This window comes from Cavia porcellus, unplaced genomic scaffold (genome assembly GCF_034190915.1).
Source record: "Cavia porcellus strain 051 isolate PalLab524CR breed Dunkin Hartley unplaced genomic scaffold, mCavPor4.1 scaffold_22, whole genome shotgun sequence".
NCBI lineage: Eukaryota > Metazoa > Chordata > Mammalia > Rodentia > Caviidae > Cavia > Cavia porcellus.
Genome location: NW_026947505.1, coordinates 19,134,699 through 19,157,696, shown reverse-complemented (window position 1 = coordinate 19,157,696; position 22,998 = coordinate 19,134,699). Strand labels below are relative to the sequence as shown.

The 22,998-nt window shown below is 36.2% G+C and overlaps 1 protein-coding gene across 15 annotated transcripts in view; it reads right to left on the bottom strand.

Moving 5' to 3' along the window:
- Positions 1-22,998, bottom strand: part of Ptprk (protein tyrosine phosphatase receptor type K) — a 498,623-nt gene that overhangs the window by 129,778 nt on the left and 345,847 nt on the right. The window lies entirely within an intron of this gene.

The window sequence follows — 22,998 nt, the reverse complement described above, 5'->3', positions numbered from 1 at the left end:
ACATACAGAACGGATCAGTTAAAACTTGGTCCACCATCTTATTTGTCAGTGCTATATTCTAATCATCCAGCATCTCTTAAATGTTTTAATCCCCAAACAAAACTTTGACAGAATCAATGGTTTCGCCAATCCCCACCTATTCCTTTATTGTCAAATCTGTTTAATACATGTTTTATAAGATTACTAGAATTTCTTTGTTCCTCTACTTAATTAAACTAGTTTTCTCCTACTTGAACTATCAGGTATTGTTTCAACTGCAAACATTTCCAATGCACTCTTCATCCAGCTTTTCCAAGGTGCAGTTCTGATTATATAGCTATTCCATTCAAAAAAAGTTTGGAGAATTTCTTGATTGGGCCAATGTAATAAAATTCTATGTTCTAAAATGCAACAGTCCCCCAATACATTGACAGAGATAAGTACTTTGTCTCAAGTACTTCCTCCAATGCCCACGTTCCTGTCAATCAAATCATTGGTTTCAAAGTCAATATAAAACTGCCCAACATCTGTGCCACGTTCCCTTTCATCATCTAATTATAGTTCATTCTACTTGTAGATCTTCCTATTCAATCGTATGCGTATAGAGTTCAAAATATATCTTTACAAAGGAACAAGAAACAATCCAGATCTTTACAGCACAAGCTTGTCCAGGAAGCCTGACAGTATGATAAGCAATCTTTCATTCTCAGACTTTTATCAGTGTGTCAATCCAGGAATTTAATGCATGGGTTTTTCAGTTAGCATATCTACGTGTTTATGTCTCCTATACCCAAAGGGAAATTTAAAATCAGAAACAGTGGCCTATGCAAAGGTAAACAGCTCAATAAACTTGTAAAATAATACGTAAACATCTTCAGAATGTATAGAGAACTTTTACAACACAGACTGAACTCCGATTAAGTGTCCAACTAGACACTTAAATATTGAGAAGCATTATCGTTATCACATATTTAGTGAATAAACACAAAGGGACCAGATAACTGGGCCAAATGAGGAAGGCTAGTCATGGAGGATTCAGAAGTGATTAAGACATACTTCTTCTCTTACTCAACTCTCATCTTAAGGAAGGCCCACGAACAGGAAAATTCTAACGTATTAAACTTAAAAAGCACTTGTTGAAATAAGGAGCTCAACGGATCTTCAAATCGCTAGTGATAGAAAAGACAGTATTTCGTCACAGTATTCCAGAAGAGAACCTGGTGTTTGTAGTGTGAATGGAGCGCTTATGTAGCATCTTCAGAAAAAACAGGTCTGCAGGGAATTATCGCACTGATTTAACACCAGGAAGATTTTCCACTCACAGTGTTAGACTTTCCTATTGTATTTCTAGCCTCCAATGTTCCAGGTGGATCAAAGTATGCCTTGGGAAAGTGACTGGTCTTGAGTATTAATCTATTGCCGGGTCACTTCAGACTCATATACACAACTGCCTGTTGAATATCTCAACATGATTATCTGAAAGGACTCTTAAACAAATAGTCCCAAATCTGAGCTAATTCTATTCCTCAGCCTGTTCCAGTAAAATAATTCCAGTTATCATTCCAATGGTTGAGGCCAAAAACCTTGCACAAAGCCTTTCTTCCTGTGATCCCAACCATCTATCTCTTCAGTCAATTCTCTTGTCCTCCTCCTGGGTGTGCTTGGAATTCGGGCGCTTCCTTGTGCACCCCACGGCTGCTGTTTCTTTAGTCCTAACTGGTATCACTTGGGGTTATACCTAGTGAAACTGCCACAGACTAAACCGGAGTAAACCCTAGTTTCCCTTTTGCTATTATTTCTGAGTTATTGGTGGGATCCTAACCTCCCTCAGGGTTAGAGAGAATGGAATCTTGAGGATTCCCAAACCCTGCAGCTTCCCTATCAGGTAACCTCTGGTCTCACTGCCTTGCTTTCTATGAGGTTTTATTCCAGTGTCATGGTGGTGATGCCTTCCTTGATCATCTTATTTACAACCTCTTATTCATTTCCTTCTGTTACTATCTAGCATTTATCTCTTTTTTAATATCATAATAAAATGTTTGGTACAAAAATATTGCTGAATAAATGCTTAGAATACTAAATGATGGAATGAATTTGTCTATGAATTGATAGATTGACAGCTGCTTCTTCTGCAGTCAATAAATGCCCGGCATATAAGAAATGGACTTCATCGTGGTTTGAAGATTAAGATTTAATAACAGGAAAGCTGCCAATGAAACCCTGTGCCAGAACTTAGTAATGAGATTTCAATAATTAACCAGGCCCATCCTCTTGAGATAGGTGACCATGTTTTAAGCCTAAGGAAGCACAGTTGAAATTTCAATATGAATATCAAAAATGTCAAATTACTGGGTGAAATCAACTGAGGAGAGAGGAAAAGGTTATCATAAACCTTTCAGAAACTAAGTTGGAAAATTTCTGACAGCAGGAAGTACAGAACTACAGAGAGTACTCTAAAGAGTATTTAAAACATTTTCTCTATTGTAAAATCAAACTAGTGGCATTCACTCTGAATTGATTTATTTATGTTCTCATTGAACTTTTAAGTAGTTTTTTTTTTTTCAACCTGAAAAGCAAGTTTTCACAGGACAAGGAACATACTGACTACTTATTTCTTATTCAGTACTAAACATATGGTAAGAAAGTGATGAATATATTAGGTTTAAGCAATTTTACCCTAATGGAGGTATTATGAAATCTGAGTGCTCTGAACATAAAACATCAAAATAAACCTCACTGGATTTATGGAAAAGAATCTTGAAGTCAGTGGACTATTTTTCTCGCAAGGAAGAACAGGCCTTGTTCTCTTGGAATATTTGGTATTCCAGCTCAAATATCAGATATTCTGCATAAATCAAGTCTAATCTTAAGCAACTGATTGTGTTTCAGGTTAGACTGCAGGACAGATGATGTCACTAAGGGCACACTAAGCTTCTTTTTCATTTGCACAGAGGCCTAGAGAGTTAGTTCTTCAATTAGAGCCCTAGCCAAGCCTTTACTCTATACTGTGAGTTTACTGTCAGTCGTCTTGACTGCTTCTCAGGGACAAGTCTCCGGAGGCTTTTGATTTTTATCACTGCAGTTTGATTGCTGCCGTGACATGGAACAAAGCTTCTGGCCTCATGTGTTTCTATATGTGGCATGTGTCTTATATTGCCACGTGGAATCAGCATGAGAGACCACAGAAAAAAAATAGTTCTTATTTCATAGAGCTGTAGTAAGAAAAATATAGGGTGGTAAAGACAAATTGCTTAGAAAACTACCTGGCCCACATAATGAAGAAAATGTGGTTATTAATTTCACTGTTATACAATAATGGCCAGATAGCACTAGCATTTACAGTAGTGTAATCCTGGAAGAGATTGTTTTTGCCTTTTCCCAAACTCAATGATGATACCTCTTGTGAAGACACTAACACATTAACTTTTAATTTTTAAAATGTAAAGACAAAATAATTTGAAAAAAATCGTAACTTTATTCCGTTTTGTTGATGAATAGATGTGTAAGAAATTTGGGAAAGATTTAGTGTGAAATAAAAACACCACCAAAATCTAACAGATACCATCCTAAAATAATAAAGAAATTTAAGAAAAGATAGAGAAAGTCACTTATCAGAAAGTTTTTCTGCTAACCCACACCCTTGAGTCTAGCAACACATTCCACAGGTGTCTTTCTCTACTGATGATGTTTTAAATACATCATTAGTTGCTTGAAATATTGAATATGTCAGCGATTCTTATTTTGGATGGAAAGTTATACGGAGAGCTGTTAAAATGTTCATGTTACTTATTTTTCTACTTTCTGTAAGATTGGAAGCTTGAGGACATTTCCATTATTGGAATCCATGGTCAAATCATAGGTGATTAATATAGCCCAACATTCCTTAACCCTTTCTTGGAATACTTTAGTACATTTTCTACAAATTAAAAAAAAAGAATTTGCTACCTTAGAAACAAACAAAGAAAAAAAAACTGTGGACCTAAACAAAGGTACTCTATGAAATTTTCAAAACTGGGCTTTTAAGAAATATCCATGTAGTTTTATCTTTGTATTGCTCTGAGTTATACAGAAGATTTATGTTGAATATTCCTGGGTATTTAATAGTGTACTTAGAAAAATACAGTAAATTAAATAATACACATAATTATACTAATACTGTTCAGATTACTTATAGCTCACCAGCACACATGATATCTAGTTTTTAGAACTTTATAGCAAAAAGAAGGGCTTAAGAAAATCATAAAAATATAATACTTAGCAAGTGGAATGTGACAATTTCATTTCCTCTTTTATCTTTTATGTACTTTGAGAAAGCATTTTTATATGCATTTTCTAATGGGAAAGTATAATACATTTCTCTGGTTTATCAAGGATGAAATATAGCAGAAATATATATTATGAAATAATTTGGAAGGAAGGCTGTATTAACTCTTCTAGCTCAAAACTGTAAAATGCAAAAGTGAGGTGAAATAAATAGAATTTACTCAATGTGTTTTATAGTATGTGTTCATATGTATAATACAGACATACACAATTTTCAAGAGAAGAATTATTTTATAAAATAACTAGCCAAGGCTGAGGATATCAATTTAAGTAAGTTATACACCTACCATTTCACTGCTTTTTTTTTTTTTTAGAAATGCAATGAGATACTTTGTGTGGAATCACATGTAGGGGGTCAGGACTGATGTTCAGCTCCTCCAAGAGGAGACCTGCTCCCTGGCAATGACAACCCAGCTGCCTCAGGAGGGCTCCAGCCCAGCAGCTTAATTATAAGGGTGCCCCCTGCTGAGCCAAGCATCGCACTCCATGGGGTATTAGCCAGGGATAAGGCTGCCAGAGCTATGGCTTTTCTCTGGGGGCACAATTAAATTTGTTTGTCAACAAACTCTGTACTACAATTTTAACTTCAAATGGATCTAAAAATTCTTTCTCAACTACTTCATTACTTCACCAGAGCAGGCCAAAACTGCACTGGAGCCCTGAATTGAAAAGACACACAATACAAATACAATTTTTGCCAGATTACTCAAAATTTTTATTTCTAGGCACTATATGCCAATATTATTTTAATGGCAACACTATTTAAAAATGCATTAAATTCAGTCTTTCCAACACATAATGCTAAAATGATGAGCTATTATGATAATGCTAAAATGAATTAAAAATAACTAAATAATTTAAAATTGTCAATATAATTTTTAAAAAGGACAAAAGAAAACAACTCATGTGGACTTTTGATATAATTACCTAGTATGTAGTGAGTGAGAAGATGTTAGGAGCATGTAACTCATGCAGGGTATGCTTTGGAAGAAGCTTGATGCATACTATTTCACTTCATGCTGACACAAAGTATAAAAGAAATGTTTTCCCTCCTTAGCATTAGAAGATAGGAAAATGAGACTGAGAGGAAGGAGGTTAACTTTTTGACAGTTCCATGACGAGAGACAGAGAGAGAGAGAGAGAGAGAGAGAGAGAGAGAGACAGAGACAGAGAGAGAGAGAGAGAGAGACAGAGACAGAGGGAGAGAGAGAGAGACAAGAGAGAGAGACAGAGACACAGAGACACAGAGACAGAGACAGAGGAGAGAGAGGAGAGAGAGAGACAGAGACAGAGAGACAGAGACAGAGAGACAGAGACAGAGAGAGACAGAGACAGAGACAGAGAAGAGAGAGAGGAGAGAGAGAGAGACAGAGACAGAGAGACAGAGACAGAGAGACAGAGACAGAGCAAGAGACAGAGAAAGACAGAGACACAGTCATTAAAACATAACTACTTCGTAAAGACCCCACCTACAAATACCATCACATTAACAAGCAGGCATTTCACAAACATCATGCTCAAAGCATACATAACGGACTAAACTTTACTAGAACACTGGAGAAAAAAATGTGATAACTACAAGGCGCCAACAGTTACATCTAATTCATACTAAATGCCAATTGTATCAGGGGACCACGTTTAACTGAACAGCTGTATCAGGTTTCTAAATGAACTTGGTGCTTCTTAGACCTCTTTTATGTTGTAGAAGCTTAAAAAGTAGGATTAATATTTTCAGTGTAATCTATTTACACATCCTCAGTGCTATAGTATCAGTGGATTACACCTACTGGTTAAGCTCTTTTATCTATGTTGTTTTAAACTGTATTACTTATGGACTTCAAGTCTGTTTCATTGTTGTTAATTTGCTACTCCTTTGTCATCATATGGTAATCCTGGACCGTGTATCAGTATTTGTTGAAGATACATGACTACTTCAGAACTCATCCATCAAAGACTGAAAATAGAGATAAACATAGCTGTGCCCCTAACATTGTGAAGGAAACGTTAAGTGACACATTAATACGAACTGACACATTAATAGAAAATGTCAAAATGTAATGAGTTCTCATCCCTGTATTAGGACAAACTAAGAAAGAAGAGGGGCAATAACACAATTTAAATGCTTGAAACGTGGATTCTCTCATACTGGAGATCCAGTCACTCCTAGGTCTCAGAATACGGTCTGAGTAGAGACTTAATTGCGGGAACACTATTTCAAATAGTCAATTTTCACCACTTTCCAAACAAGCTCAAAGATATCTGTACTAAGCCATACTAGTTTTTCCAGAATAAAAGCAAAATAATGTCTTCCCTTAGTCAAAATGATGACTTTATCCACCTGAAATGAAATGGGATTCACCTAGAATCAAAAACAAATATCTCCACATTATTTCTCAGATCATGGAGAAAATTAATAATAGCTATTATGCAATCAAAACATCAGAAAAAGCTATTGGAAAGACGTCTATGTCAATGAACACTGTTCCACACTGAACAATGTCAGCGTGGAGGAGTTATACAACGTGGAAAGGCAGTGCTCGCCTCTTGATGTAGCTGTAGACATTTCATTTAATAGTTGAACAAACCACTGATGTCTGGAGGATCTGCGCTTGATGGAATATATACTGCAACGTAAAACTTTAGCTCTCTAATTCTCAGTTCCAATTGTCCCAGAGAACAGGACTAACAACGCAGGAAAAGGCAGCGGACTCAGCACTGGAGAAATACAGATATGTATGCAAAAGGCAGAGTTGGCACTTAGAGAGAAAATCAGACAAAACTCAAATGTCAAAACAGGTATGTCATTCGAGAGCAGCCAAGAGTCAAGCACAAATACTACTTGATCTGGACTTGGTCTTAAAGGAAATAATAAACACTGTGACTATAATCCTATTTTCTTGTGAACTGTGTAGAGAATATTGAGATTTTTTTTTTTTTTTTCTGTGCTGAAGTATGAGGTAGATCAGGGGAAACAAACTCACAAGAATTTTCAAAGTGAAAGGTTAGATCAGCACTCTTGCGGATTCTGATAATGCCATTAAAATCATTTTCAAGGCTTCAAGTGCCATGCTCAAATTTTAGTAATATATTTAATTTACTGAATAGTCTAAAACTGTCATATCAAGGCCAAAATACACAGTGCATTTGACTTTGAGCAACAGGAAGATCTTCTAAAATAAATAACTAGTGGGACAAATAGCACAATTTTGCAAGTTCAACTATTTCAACATATTGATTTTATCTATTTTTAGGCAAATTGGCAAGCCTATCTGAAAACAGATCTAATGCTATGATGAAATGTAAAGGGTATTTTTTTTCCCTAGGTGCAACAGAACAGTATATGGTAAAATATTTAATTTCCTAGTTTCTGAGTAACACACTCAGCACAAAGAATTCTCTGTGATTTACTAAAATACATTTTCTCTACCATAAAGTGCCAGGTTCTCAGATTAACTTAAAAATACTAATTCTTCAATTCCTGGAGATAATTTTTAATGTTTTTTAACCCAAGCCAGAAGTGACACACACTTCAGGAAATTATATCAAATACTACTATTTATTGCAGTTATTTTTACACACTTTCTCACTTTTTATTATGACTCAAAATACTCTGCAGTAAAATATCTCATAACTTTCGGTTTCTCATTAAAAAGAAGCATCTAGAACAGTTGGTCAGCATTACTTGCTAGAGATCATTCTCATTGGTCTGTAATTCTGAGTTAATACTTGCTCAGATACAGCAAAGAAAAAAAGAACAAATAAAGACTAGTTCCAGGTTTTAAAACGTATTTCAGAATATTGCTTTTAGTTCTGCATACAAATAAAAATGAAATATTCAATAATTGACATCATGGTTCTGATATGAAAGAAGTATCACTTTAACCTTGAAATGCCATTTGTTGATTACTAAAAAAATATTTCCTTAACTGTGTTTTACAAATAACATTCCACTGCTTTAGATCTTCCGATCATATCAAAGTTGCGTAAAACACGGAGGTTGTGGGTAAAGAAAAATTCCTTAGCCAAGCATGCAGTATTGTTTGTGAGCTGCATGCTTATCTCTTCCGCTTCTGCAATACTAAACTCCTCTGTACCTGTCTTGTCTTCACATGCACTTTTCTTATTTGCATACTTCTTTTCAACCTTTCCTATGATATGGTTCCTTTCCTTCTGTGATGGGCCCCATCTGCCGAACTCTGGCACCTGCCCAACTTTCTAACCATCCTTCAATGTCTCATAGGTCAGATATTCTCTGGTGCCACACACACACCTCCTTACTAAGGGAGCTGCCTTTCTGACACTGGGTTCATAGTTTAAATGACCAGTTTATGTGCCTGCCTGTCTCTCCTCCTGTTGAGTGCCTATTCCTAAATTCATTTTCATTTTTGCATCTCCAGAATCTGGCAGGAACAGGGAGGTGGTATAGCCATAAATGACTTATGAGTACATGAATGCATAATTTCACCTGTGAAGACAGAGAGGTGGGTGTTGCTAAAGGGTTTTCAGCTTTAATAAATGTATTCTCCTAATATTGTCACTACTCTCACGATGGCTGTGTGTGAATGGTGAAATCAATCTTCATGAAACAGCCAGGGGTGTGGGAGGCATACTTATAGATTTACTCAAGAAATAAGTTACGTTTATAAGCTGGAACTTACTATCTAAATTTTTTAATACAACTTGCTTAATACATATTTTATGTTAATGAAGCCAAGTTCTTACTTTATAGCTTTCTATACTTACTTTGGATCACATTGCAGAGAATTTTGATAAAAAGAATGGCAACAATATGCAAAAATAACTGCATTAAATACTAATACACATGATAGAATTTCTTGAAATGTGTCTTACAGTTGTTTGGATGAAAATGTGCTTAAAAAGTAAATCAAGGGGATGAACAATTTTTATATTTTTAAGGTAATGTGAGAATTTGCTACTTGATGATAGAATGTACTTAAGTAAATTACAAGGAACCTTTAGTAGCTGAGCCAAAGGAAAAATATTTGTTTAGAAGCACAGTGCTATGAGAATCTTGTGGCAAGGTCAACATAACAGTAAGTATATTGCAGGTTCAGAGCCCTGGAAGAGGTTTCAACAGGCTCTCTATGATGGCACTTGCTCTGGAATAGCTAGATTATTGTCAAAACCCAGCAGACAAATGCTTCTGTGTACTTACAAAATCTCTCTGGGGGAAGAAGAGTCATCATCTTTCTTAATAATTTACTAAGCCTTCACTAACACGGAAACTAAATATAGTTTAACACGTAAAGTTCAGAGGCCACATTCCTTTGTTTTCTCTTCCTTGGTGAATTAGAACATCCCAGCTCTCTGGATAATTGTGGTTTGATTTCTTAAAGTCAATTCGAACTCATGTCAGTCACTAAGTTCAGGTTCTCCATCTGTTTTTTCAAACTGGTGTCTCTTTCAAGCATCCACACGGCCATCAAACTCTAAAGTCCCCTTGATGTATGAACTTTCCCTTTTTCATATACACATTGATTGAATCAAATTCCAGTCCCTTCTATTCATTATTCTGAACCTTTCATGTCTATGAGGTCTTATTTAGAGTGAAGAAGCCTCTCTGCCAATGTCCTGATACCCAGTTCTCACTGCCTTCTCTATGTGTTTCTAATTACACAGGAAAACAATTTTATACAATAGTTACATAAAGGCATATGGAAAATATATGCTATATACGTAGACCCAGAAATACATGTATGTGCACATAGACTGTAAAAAAAGAATTATACCAAAATGGTAACAGGTGTTATGCTTTAGGGGGTATATTCAAAATTTTCCTACCTTAACAATATAATTTTCAAGTCCCAGTAAACAAAATTTTTTTGATTAAAACTTGTCTCCAAAAGAGTTATGATTTTGTACATGTATACACATACTGACTGTCATAGCTAATTTTCCTTCACTGCTGAGACAAAATACCCAACACCCAAAGTTAAAGGAGGAAAAAATTTATTTAGCTCACAGTTTGTGGAGGTTTTAACCCATAACCAGCAGGCTTGGAGGCCGGGTAACATGGTAAACTGGCTAGTCTACCAGGATCCTGTGGTCCACACGCATAGGACAGTCAGAACACAGTTCCCAGATCCTACTGCAAGTCATGCACTCAATACAGCCTCTGGCTGCATTTCAATCCAGGAGTGTCCAACCCCCCTCCACTATTTCATGTGCACACTCTCAGAACACTGCAAACACACATTTAGGTCAAAATGCACAGAACAGAGAAAAATAGATAACACTAGAGAAATGATGTGATCAAGGAAAAGTGTACAATGGAAACAAGAATGTGTCTGGTACATAATGAAAGAGATTAAGGGAAACCATGAAGAGAAATTTCACGTCAGAAAGTTTTTTCTATTAATAAAATGCAAATACTAACACCTATCTTAAAACATCTGTCATGATTATAACATGGAAAAGCATATGTAAAATGGATTCTAACCTACAATACCTGTAAAAACATTTTATGAGGATCCTGTATTAAGCTTCCAATTAAAATCTAATTGCTAATGAATACTACACCGAACAAATCAGGCTTAAGACGAGTTAGGAAATACTGAATTTATTATTCAATGCATTTTTTAAAAATCATGTAATCAGAATGGTGTGTGAAAACAACCGTCCACTTACCATAATCCCCACTGCTGCTGTCTTTGAATGTCCTACCCAGCATTAACAATCACAGATTTCCGTAAGTATGTTTGTGTGTTTCATTTTCCTTCCATTTTGTTATATTTTGGGAGAATCTGTAATGCTTCTAATTGTATCTTCAATATTTGATGCCATAATTCATTTTCTGCAGCTTAAAGCATCATTTATTAAGGATAAGTTAAAGTTAACTAGGAAACAGTATTTTCTGAACTTGGTTTTGGGCCCCAAATAACTGAGGGGTAAATTTTCTAAGCTTTTTGTCTTATTGAATTTTAAGTATTTGATATCACCTGCATATCACCTTCAAAATGTAATGGAAATATTATCTGAATTTTATTTAAAATATCAGGCCATTTGATTTATTCTTGAATTATGAAAAGATCATACCAGAGGCACACATTAACACAGTGATAATTACATAGGCGAGGAAATCATAAGTTTTCTCCTAAGATGTTGCACAATCCAGAGGAACGAATAGATGATATGTGGAAGATCAGATATGGCATAACCAAAGCAGAAGGAAGCCAAAATCAAAAATAGGTTAACTATTCTTTTAAGACTGCACAGTAAATGCAGTGACCAGCCCCCAGCAATGGGGCATCAGAGAAGTCTGCCTGTTAATTCAAATTGGCTCTGATTCCTTATGTGAACTTATGTAAACTTTTCAAACCTTGAGGTCACTTATCAGGAAAATGCTGGTCCAGTATAAGAAGGATTTTCCATTGCTCGACTACATGAAGAAGCAAAATTGCTATTATTAAACTTGAGTTTCAAAATTTCATGTTTTAAGACTCATTTTAAATATAAATGAATGAATGAGGCCATCAAAGCTGTTCTCATGAATACAGATACATGAATCCTAGACTTATGATAGCAGTAGGTAGGCTGCCTTACAGCTCCTCCAGGCAAACACACAGTGCTGTAAATTGCAGGTTGGAAAACATTTTCCCACATCGAGGTTAACATTCTTGTAACTTAAGGGTGTATATCAATATACATTTAATAACTGTTGAGCAAAACAAACTGATTAGATAACATTGCTACCAACAGTGTGACATTTGGAGTCGTACAAACATAAATTTAAGAAGACTTTCAAATTAGTAAGATTGGCTACATTGGCTACAGAAGTATATGTTTCTCCAACATGACATTTTATAATCAGTTATATTTAAAAATTTCAGCTTTCTACATTTTAAGTCTTCCATGATAATTTGTATTATCCATTAGAATGCCCATGGATTTCTTTTCATGTTATCAACTTTTCAGGATATAACTTTCTGTGTTTTAAAAAACTTAGATTTTTCATAAACAAGTTATTTATTTATAAAAGAGTAAGTCTGATGCAAGAGCCAGAAGATGCACAAATACAGTGATGCAGAGGACTGACCAAATCCACTCATTCCTCAGAGGCGTTTTATCAGGACACATGCAAACAATGGTGGTGTCAACATTAGCCGCAGTGGCTTGTGGTTCAAATAACTCCTACTTTCTCCACATAGGACTCAGCACTGAAATTTTCTATGGCATGATTTGCGTCCTGAGAAGACAGTCCTGGTCACTGTGGACTTGCCAGGGGACATCTCCCTGTTACACAACCCCTTGGCAAAAGCCTCAGATATCAAGCATGAGTTCCAGAAAAACTTTGCACAAGAAGTAAACAAACAATTCTACTGCAAATCTAATTTTAGTGTGTGCATACGAATGTGTATATCACAATGTGCTTTTTACTTAGCATGATTTTGCTTTTCAAAAATACCAGATAAAATTTCAAAATGACATCATAAAAGCAAAACTTCACACAATTATTTGTTTGCTATGAACAACGACCCTCAAAACTTTTCCTCCATGAATTTCATGGGAACTGCTGATACACAAGAACAGCCAGCCAAAATATTCTAATTGCTTTGATTTTCATTTCTGCATATTTTCTAAGAGTTTCTTCCTTTGGCTGTGTTCTTAATCTTCACCTTTTTTATGTTGATAAATAATACATTGACATTGTCAAAACCTCTCTGAATTGTATTTGAAATCACTAACAGTATTAGTAACATCAGTGCTAACACTGATGAGAGGCACCTCGCACTGATGATTTTCTGCTTGAGAAACCAGCTGTTCATTTCTAGGTTGCTTTGTATGCATTCTAGTTTTAATCGGAGAAGAAAAGCCTTCTGATTAATCTAGGGTCATTGGTTTCCCTCAGTGTTATTTTTTAAAACATTTTTCCAGATGTTCTAAACCAGAGTACCGTTTTCTTGACCATATAGTGTTCGCCATTACCCTTCACTTATGGGATTTCTAGCAGGCCAGCCTCTACGGTTTCGTTAGTAGCATATTTAGAGACAAGAGTTAAATATTCTCATTACACCACTCAGCTGATTTTTAAAAGCCAAGTACAATTAAGTGACAGGAGTGAATGTCAGTTTCACCATCTGGTAGGATAAAGCCCAGTCCATCAATTAAAGGAAATTTACACCCATGAGATTTGAGTCTCTCTAGTAGTAAAAAAAAAAAAAAAGTAAAAACTTTTATCACGAAAACACAGAGTTTAAAAATGACAAGACAAGAATATATTAATAAAAAGTCTTTGCTCTTCACTTAAAAATTTCAAGATAAAATGCCATGCTTTTTGGAGATTTTATTACTTAGGTCCTAATTTTACTGCCCAAATCAAGAATGTAGAGTCTTAAAACAAAACAAACATTCAAAAAACCCAAAACCAAAAAGAAATTGTCAAGACAAGCGGGAAGGGTAAAGGAAGGAGAAAGGAAGGAGGGGAAGAAAGAAGGTGTGCTATGTACACGGATCAGCACTCCGTGGTGAATATCACACGCTCTGCAAACATCTACTAAGAAAATTAAAAATTAAAAACATAAATAAAAGTGAAAAATATATAAATACTAACCTTACTACAAGGCACTTCTCTAACCTTCTCAGCAAAAATACAAATTTTGAACTATTTAATAGAGGCTTGAAAATATTTTCCTGAAGAATTTATGTTCAGTAGTGCCATTGACTTAGGCAGTTATTTCCAAGAGTAAAGCTGTATATGAGAGAACAATAGCTTGAAAAGTACATTTGTCCAAGGTCCCATCTGACTTTATCCTCAAAGAGAAAAACTTTTGTTTTATACATGTTGTTCAAAAGCACAGTTATTCAGCCTCTTCACGAATTCCGCAGTACCAGGATGGCCTTAGACATCCTAGAAAAGCAAGAACTACAATGTACATAAGCATAGCTTCAAAAATATCTTTGTGAGAGAGCCCTCATTTTCGAAACTACAGATACTTTAAAATTAATTAATGCCAGTTTGTGTGGATTAACAGTATAGCCCAGGTACTGCTGTTGTAAGTACACATCTGCAGTGCGTAATGTTTACACTGCTTGCGTGGAGTTGGAACAGGTACATAACCCATGCCAGTCTGCTTTTTCATCCCCTTTCCCTAGCTTCCCTCTCCAAGGCTGCATCTTCTGATCCCCTTCGCTTTAAGAAAGGTCTTCTGCTGCTTCAGAAGCCATTTCTTTTCTTCCTACAACAGCCAGCTACACAAGACTGGTCCTATTATCGTCTCTGTGTTAGAATTAAAGCTTACATGGTTTTTCCAAGGTCTCAGTTCTGAACAAATTCTAACTCTTCAATTACACATTACAAATCAATGGGATGGGAAAAGTTCATGGAAACAAATGTCACTGATAATGTATTTAATAAAAATAACTTACAATTTTTCAGTTGTGTAATATTTTTGCTTTATATGTTAGACGGAATTCCTCATTCAAGAATGATGAACACAATTTTTTGCACGCCAATTATAATATTTTTCTGTGCAAACTTATTTTTTGTAGATAAGGCTAAAATTATTATTATTCTCCAGATAATGATTTTGCTATTTCCCCTTCCTATTAAGAAATAATAAAAAATATTATCATTAAAGATCTTATATTTAAGGCCTAAAGGTCTTAAAAATTAGATCTAAATTAGATCATTAAAGATCTAAAATATTTTTCTTTTATAAAGATTTTATTGCTTAAAAACTCTAAAATAGTTTCCAATATACAGTGACTATGCCATCTGAATTTTAGATTACTTTGGCTATAATAATCCTATTGTTGGAAAGTTATTTAATACTAGATGTAACAAATTGTGATAAGTACTTAATGGTAATGAACTACTAAACTTATTAGCTAGGAATCACAAAAGAATGGACGATAGCCAGTGACTGTATTTTATGTCTGAAGTACTTGTAGCGCTCCAATATTCTCCTAGAATATTCACAATTTTCAGGGAAGACAAGTATAATATTCTTAACTGAACAAAGAAAGGAGAAAAATTAAAGCACCAATGCTACTGGAGAGAACCTTAGAAAAGAACTTAAAACTTCCTTTTTTCTCAAAAATTTCAGAAAATATATTTCAACAATATTGACTTTCTTATCATGAAAGCATTCTCCTGAAGGAAAATTGTAACACAGTTCATTAAAATGACATTTATATTACTAAAAATATAATTTCATCACAGAGGAAAATACTACAGAACAATAAATATTTAATCCCTCAACAATCTGCTGCTACGTATTGTTAGGTGGATAATATTATTATTAACACTTATAACCGAAAAGCATGTCTTAATGTACAAATCAATGATACTTTATACTAATTTTTTGAGGAAAAAGAAGCCATTTTCTTTTTCTACAAACTGGGAAGACAGAAAAAAATACCTCTGCAAAATGGTTATTTAATCGAAGGTATAACGTCCCCAGCACTTAGGGAGACGGGGTAGGAAGAAGCAAAAGGAAGGTGAAGGAGAGGAGGAAAAGGGGGGGTTTAATCAGAAAAAGGTTATTTATATAGATTTTAGTAATCCATCAAAATATTTGTAATCACTATTGTATAGGAATTTTTTTTAAAAATCTGAGAAAAGCCATACTTGTGTCCAAAAACTTCACAAAATAAATGTGAAACTATTACTTTGTAGAACAGTAACAAAAAAAAAAAAAAAATTAAGAACATATTTTTTGAGAAAGACAGTAATAGAATCGTTAAGCGATGGTACTGAGGGCAGATCTAATCTGAAACTCAGACCTGATTGCAAGGCAGAGCAGAATACGGGGACCCAGGTTTTAGTGGGGCTGAGATTCACACAATCCTTCTGGGTGGACAGCAGCGTCTGATGCCCGTGACCCGTGGAGATACCTATCAAACTTCACTCCAAAGTGGAAAACTAAAAGTGGCAATGTTTGAATGACAAATTTGTGTGTTAGGTGATCTATATTTCCAAATATGTTTGCCAAAATGATAAAAGAGAGAATTACTAACCTTAAAATGTTTCTTGTTCCGCTACAGTGCGCTTAAGGGTATAAGTAACACAACTACAAAGTTACCTACACAGAAAACTTTCCTTTGGTTGAGGCACAGGAACACTATTTTGCATACGAAACTCAGGTAATTTAAAGAAACTCAGAGGAGTAAGTCACAACAGCTGCTGCCTTTTCCCTAAATGATTGCCTGTTTGGACTTTGTACCTTCCAAATGTTGAGTGAATTTTAAATGTCTTTTAATGTGCAGCTTTTTCCCACCCCAGCAATCAGCGTGAAGATTATAGTACACCTGCTCTCCCATTTAAGTTTCACTCTGTCTGAACTTAGCACGAGACTCTAAGAGCTGAATTTAGCTTTCTGATTCATGTCTAAAATAGGAGCCAATAGAACTGCTGCTAATTTGTGACCATCAGTCATCAGTCATTTAACTGGGTCTTTCAATGTGCAGCAATGCCTTGTTCTATGAGAGAGGGGCAGTGAACACCTGTAAGGTAATTATATCTACCAAATGCTGCTGGCCAGAAATATGAATATGCAATTGTTACTGCCATCTGTTAATTGTTCTACTTGAATCATTTACATATACATATATATATATATATATATATGTATGTATGTATATACTTGATATCTACACATGTCTAATAGCCTCTGAAAATGCTAGTTACTTGTAGTTGAGTTTATAAGTCTTTGCATCGCTAATGGGGAATGTTTAAGTCTTTGGAGGAAGATAAAATTAAATGCGTAAAAAGGAACTGATATGCATGTATGTGTAGGGGCAAGGGGTCATTTCAGTGATTCATTCCCAGATAGACACACACATGTAATAGAGTATGTAAGAGTAGACTGGAAGGCAGGAAGATAGCGGGGATGGACTCTTACTGAAGTTCTGAAATTTAAAAAGCTTTATAGATGTCAATCACAAGGAACCCCCAGCAGAAAGGACAGATAAACCTTCACACCAAGAAGCTCAAATTAGATGTCACGCAAATCCTCAGCCCCAGCTTTGAGCCTTAAAATGGAAGCTTTGGGTTGCAGAGCAATATTCAGAACTTCTGCAAATGTTTGACATCCACTTTAATGTCCTTTAAGTGCAATAAACACAGTGTATGTGATTTCGGCAAGTTGCCTCATTTTTCATTGCAAATAAAGGAACTGGAGTACAAAGATTAAAAGAGACTACAGATAGAATATGCTTACCAGTGAATGGGTGTCAGGAGAGTTTAATAATTATCTGTTGTTATTATAATCATCATTAAGACAATTCTATCCCTTGGTAGACCACTTATAGGTTCATTCGCACTGCAAAGTAATTTATTTTTCTGAAGGCTTCTCTTCCCCTGCTTATGCAGGTGTTTGAATACCTTATGAATACAGCATGAGTAAGTGGGCTGAAGCCTGGTTCCCAAAACAGGTACCAACACCTGGAACTTCCGAGTTGCACTTTATTTGGTATCGGGCTCTTTGCAGAGGTAAAGTAAGACTCTTGCTCCTCAGGCAGTTAGGGTGTAGTCTAAATTCAGTGTTGATTGGCCTTTTCGCACACTGAAAGGGAGAAATTGAGACAGGAGAGGCAGCCACATGAAGGTGGAGGGAAAGACTGCAGTGATGCATCTGAAGCCTGAACTATGCCAAAGACAGGTGTGGAAGTCTGCAGCAGCTAGAGAAGGAAAGGGCGTGTTACCCTCCAAGAGGGCACGGGCCAGTGGGCATACCCACTGCAGGCTCTGACCACCAAGACTCTGAATGCCTAGGTGTGCTGTTTGAGATCACTCTGGCTATGAAAATCTTTAGAGCTGGCCCAGGTCTGGGAAATCTTTAGAGCTGCACATGTCTGGGAAGGGCTTTGTTTGCTTTGGCCTTTTAAAGCCAGCCCACATGTCCACGCCAACACTATGCTGAGCAGGGAGGGGAAGCGGTTTTAGTAAAAGTGTTGGAGGTGAGATAAGTACGTGAAGCAATTCTTCAAAATGAATGCAGTTTTAATAAATAAGCCACACTCTGTACTTCTTTCAAATTTACTCTGATTTAATTAGTTTTTCACTGATGTTCTGTCTTTCTTCCTGATTCCTGTCTAGGATGATACATTGCATTTGTTCATCTTGTCTCCTACAACTGCTTATATCTGTGACACTTTCTTAGATTTCCCTGACTTCTCAGGGAATTTTGAAGCATGTCCTTCTACTTGGGTTTGTCTGAAGCTGCCCTCGCGGTTAGACTGCATCTGAGATAGTTTGGTTTCTCTCTTTGCATACTGCAGAAATTGCTTCTTTTTCTTGTTATTGCTCTAGCCTATGCTGGATATCATTGGTAAACTTGTAGAGCTGTGGAGTCTACACGGTTTGGTCCAGATTCTAGGAAGGCTGGCTCCTGAAGGAAGCTGCAAAGGAGACACTTCTCCCAGGCCTCTCTATCTGAGGGGTGCCGGCAATCCCCAGTGCCTCCTGCCTGACTCCCATCTGTGCTTCAATTTTCATGTGGATTATTTTCTTTGTGTCTTTCTTTGCCTTCTAAAGACATCTGTGACTGGGTTCAAGATATACCATGATGCAATAAGACCTTATTTTAGTTGTGCCTCAACTACAACTTCAAAGAGTCCATAGTTAAATAAGGCCAGGGACCAGGACTAACTTTATTCCAGGGTCGCAATTCAAGCATGATGCTTAGCATATGTCACGTAGTAGTTAATAATTTAATAGGAGGCTAGTTGTTTTAATCTCCATAGCACAATATCATGAAACAGAAAGAGAATTATCATCTGACCGGGGGGTACAGGCACATGGAGGCCCAGTGAAGCTTCTTCAGAGAGCCCGAAGGCGGATGTAGGGTGTACATGGAAAACTGAGGGCTGGACTCTGTCCATGCTGCTATGCCATGCTCCACTTGCTGGCTTTCTCCAACTCCTTTCCAGCCAGTAAGAGACAGTGCCCTGCTTCTTGTACATTTGTGTAGTCTTTAAATTACAGCAATGGGTTTTTAGACTTTCTTGCCATAATGCAAAACTCAATGCTAGACATGAAGCATATTGTTAGTGGACTTATTAGAAAACAGATGGGTGATTACTATCCTATTTTTGGTACTGAAGACACTTTATTACATAAATATATCAACTACAATGTAGTGCCTTGTCTTGGCAGGCTTCTTTATGACTTAGGATTTTGCTCAGCTGAAGAAACTCACATTCTTAATACAGGGCCACAGTGTTACCTACAGCAAGATTGTCTTTGATGAGAGTAAAATTTATGATTAATTTGAACATGCAAAGCAAGTCAAAACTGATGATTTACAAGCTGGTGTAAATAGTCAGGCAAAATACTGATGTATTTGAAAGTATTGTAATAGAGTGCTTTGCAATATTTTGATTCACGGAACCAACATTAAACACTGCTCACTGATGTTATGAGCAGTAGCTAAATTCTTAGTGCAGTAACATTTTTCAGTTTTTTCGATTTCAAGTTTAGGAATCCGCTTAAAAAGAGACTATACTGGGATGGCAAAAGAAACTATTAATTCTATTTTTCAATTACAGGTCTTATCAAATGAATTAGGATTTTTCTGATGCTGTGAAACTAAAAGCAAATGTAGAAATCAATTACTGAAGCCAATGTAAGGTGGCAGCTGTCATAAGTTCAATTTTTGTTTTTACCAAATTATTCTGTTTTCATTGATTGGTTTTCAGTAAACTTCATGAACGTGAAATAGCTATTAATGAATAGAGGTATTTACTGTGCTTTCACGATGATTGTTTTGGAATCCTAAACCTGCATGAGGAAGCCAGCCAGAGTGACGTATGCTCACCCCTCCCCTTCAGCTTTAGGCCCCAGCTTCTGGCCACACAACTTATGCTGGCCTGCGCAGCCTTTTGCAGTCTCTTTTCTATTTCCCAGTCTATAAAGAGCATTGCCAACACTCAAGGCTCAGTGGAAACTTTTGTCATAATGGACGCAGAAACAGCTATCAATTTCCCTCCCATCATTTCGCAAGGCATGCTGGGTGAACTTTATGTTAACCCCTGAAGGTAAACTCTACAACATCTGTGCAAGAGTGTGTTTCTCAGATGAGAGTGTGTGCACACTCTGAGGACACAGGAAATGCTGCAAGATAATGGTGGCTCACTTTCTCTAGATTTACGGCAGGAATGGTATCAGGATGCTAGACGACTCACACTGAATCATCTGTGGGAAAGTAGATGCACCTTAACAGCATCATGTTAGGTGGAATAAATCAGACATACAAGCTAAATAGCTTGTGGCTTCTCTTAAGTAGCAAACCCGAAGAATCAGTAAAGGGTCATAGGAAAGATTGACAGTAGAAAAGAGGGAAGGAGTTCTTTTGCAAATGGGAAGAGAAGAGGTGGAGGAAAGGAGAGGAGCAGAGAAGGAGATGTTCAAAGAATTAATGTATGTGGTGTAAATGCACCAAGTCCATACGACAAATGCAATCACTATCTATGGCAAGTGTGTACTAATAACAAAATTTTAAAAAATCCCAGAAGAAAGAATACAAAATTTTCTCAAGTTTCTTAGAAATGGCAAACGCTTGCCACAAATTTGCCTGGAGAGGAAGTCACGTTGTACCCTCAACTTGGCTATAGGTATCAGTCATTAGTTTTCTGACACCGGACTAACGTAAAGGGGAAATTCCAGTTCCTGGTATATTCACTAGCTTTGAATATTAAAATATTTATGGAAAAGATGATAACTGGATGCTGCATAAGTCATAGAAATACAGGAATCAGTACTTTAAGGTGCTACGAAAGAATGCTCTTACATATTCTTTCCTTGTTACATTCATCTAAAAGCCACTTTGCACAGAAACTTAAGAGAAATTTCTCAGAAAACATTTGCTAACTCAAACTGAAGAATATAAGAAACAAACACCATATATTTTTTTTTTCTTGAGATGAGGCAGTCAGGCAAAAGAGAGCTCAGCTATTACTCTATGAAAACAGTAAACAAATATCTCAACATAAGGGTACATGTAAACATAATGTTTTATGTAACTCATGAGTTGAACATCATTACCTTCTGAAAAAGCTCACACTCCTAGTATTTAGGAAAAAATTATGGTAGAGTCTTTTACTAAGCATGTCTGCATTCCCAGGCTGCAGATTCTCCACTGTCATTGCATAGACAGATGTCTCATCATGCCAGTTGAGGACATTAATCTTGCTTAGACTTAAAGAAAAAAAAATGCCATCTAAGGAACGCCATGAAGAATTTCTCCATATCTTTTATGTTTAAAGGCTTTCTGAGTGTCATCAAATAATGTCACATCCAGACAATAATCTTACCAGTTCAGAATGTACAACTCTACTCACTGTTTGTCAAGAACAACTGAAATGGAAGAAGAGCCACAATATGGTATATTTTTCCAAGACATAGAGCATTTTCAGATGGCAATACAAAATTGAGTAATTTCTAAGGTCAAAAGATTAAAGCTTCTTAATGGGCAATATGATTTGTTCTATTTAATTCTAGTTGTAAGTTTTTTGAGCTAACAGTTTTACATAAAATCTCCTCACATAGCTGGAATTCCAAATCTATTTCGGCAAATATTACATTTTCTGAAAGATGTAGCCTCAATAATAAATTTTGCAGTGAATAGAGTGGTCTGCCTTTCCTCAGATCAAGAACAGTAGCCACATATTTTATTACCAATAGAGTATCATCTCAATGAATTTTCCACCCATTCCTGAGTTCCAAGCTCAAAAGGGGACCAGATTCACTTTAATTCTTTTTCCTCCTATTGAATCTTTTCACTTTCTATTATAGTAGCTTTTAAATCTATGCAATTCTCTTTTTTGCACATTAATTCAATATTGTGAGAGAAAAATGGGTACGCAATAAAGAGGTTTCATTTTGAAAATGCTATGTTTAATCAGTCAAACAAGTCTTTGTGCAAGACTTACTGGGCCTTGGACATGTTTATTTTCACTATAACTCTTCAAAGCCCAACTTGAAAATTCATTGAATAATTATGTGAAGTACTTGAGTATTTCTTAACGAAACAGTGAATTACTTTTTTTACACACAAAAAGATGGCACTGCTAAGGAAATGGAGAGACTTCACCTTTAGATACCTAAGAACTCTGGAAATATGCACATTAAGAAATGAGGAAACAACTGGTATGAAACAGATTCAAACAATTAAATCACTGAATTATTTCAGGGAATTTGGTTTGAAAGCTATAGAGTGGGGTTACCTCCCTCACTCTACAATTACATAGTTTGCTCTTGCATGAGTAGAAATGCTTGTCTGTGTCTCATTTCCACCCATTTCTCATCCTATGGTATTGGGAATTCGTGCTTCTTGCTCTCTTTCCCAGACAATTTGTGCTCTACTGTTTTCTTTTTCTCTTCCTTTTAAAAGGGAGAGAGCTGAAGAAGGGGCAGTGCACTGAAAAGAAAAATCAATTCCCTAAGAAGCAATAAAAAGCATCAGTGAAGTAATATACTATAGATTGTGCAGGGACAAGGTATGAGCATTCAATTCCTACCAAGACTTTCTTTCAGTCACTAGGAGATAAAGGAACAATTGTAGTCTGGCAGTATTCCAAATCTCAGCTGGGTTGCTTGAAAAACTACTTCTCTGGTAGCAAAACATGGGTGATCAGGTGGAGGCCAGGCAAAGGATGCTCAGGCTCATGAAAGTGTATGGGAGGCCAAGTTAGATGAGAGACCAGCACTAGGGATGCTCCAGTCTGCCTCTTCTT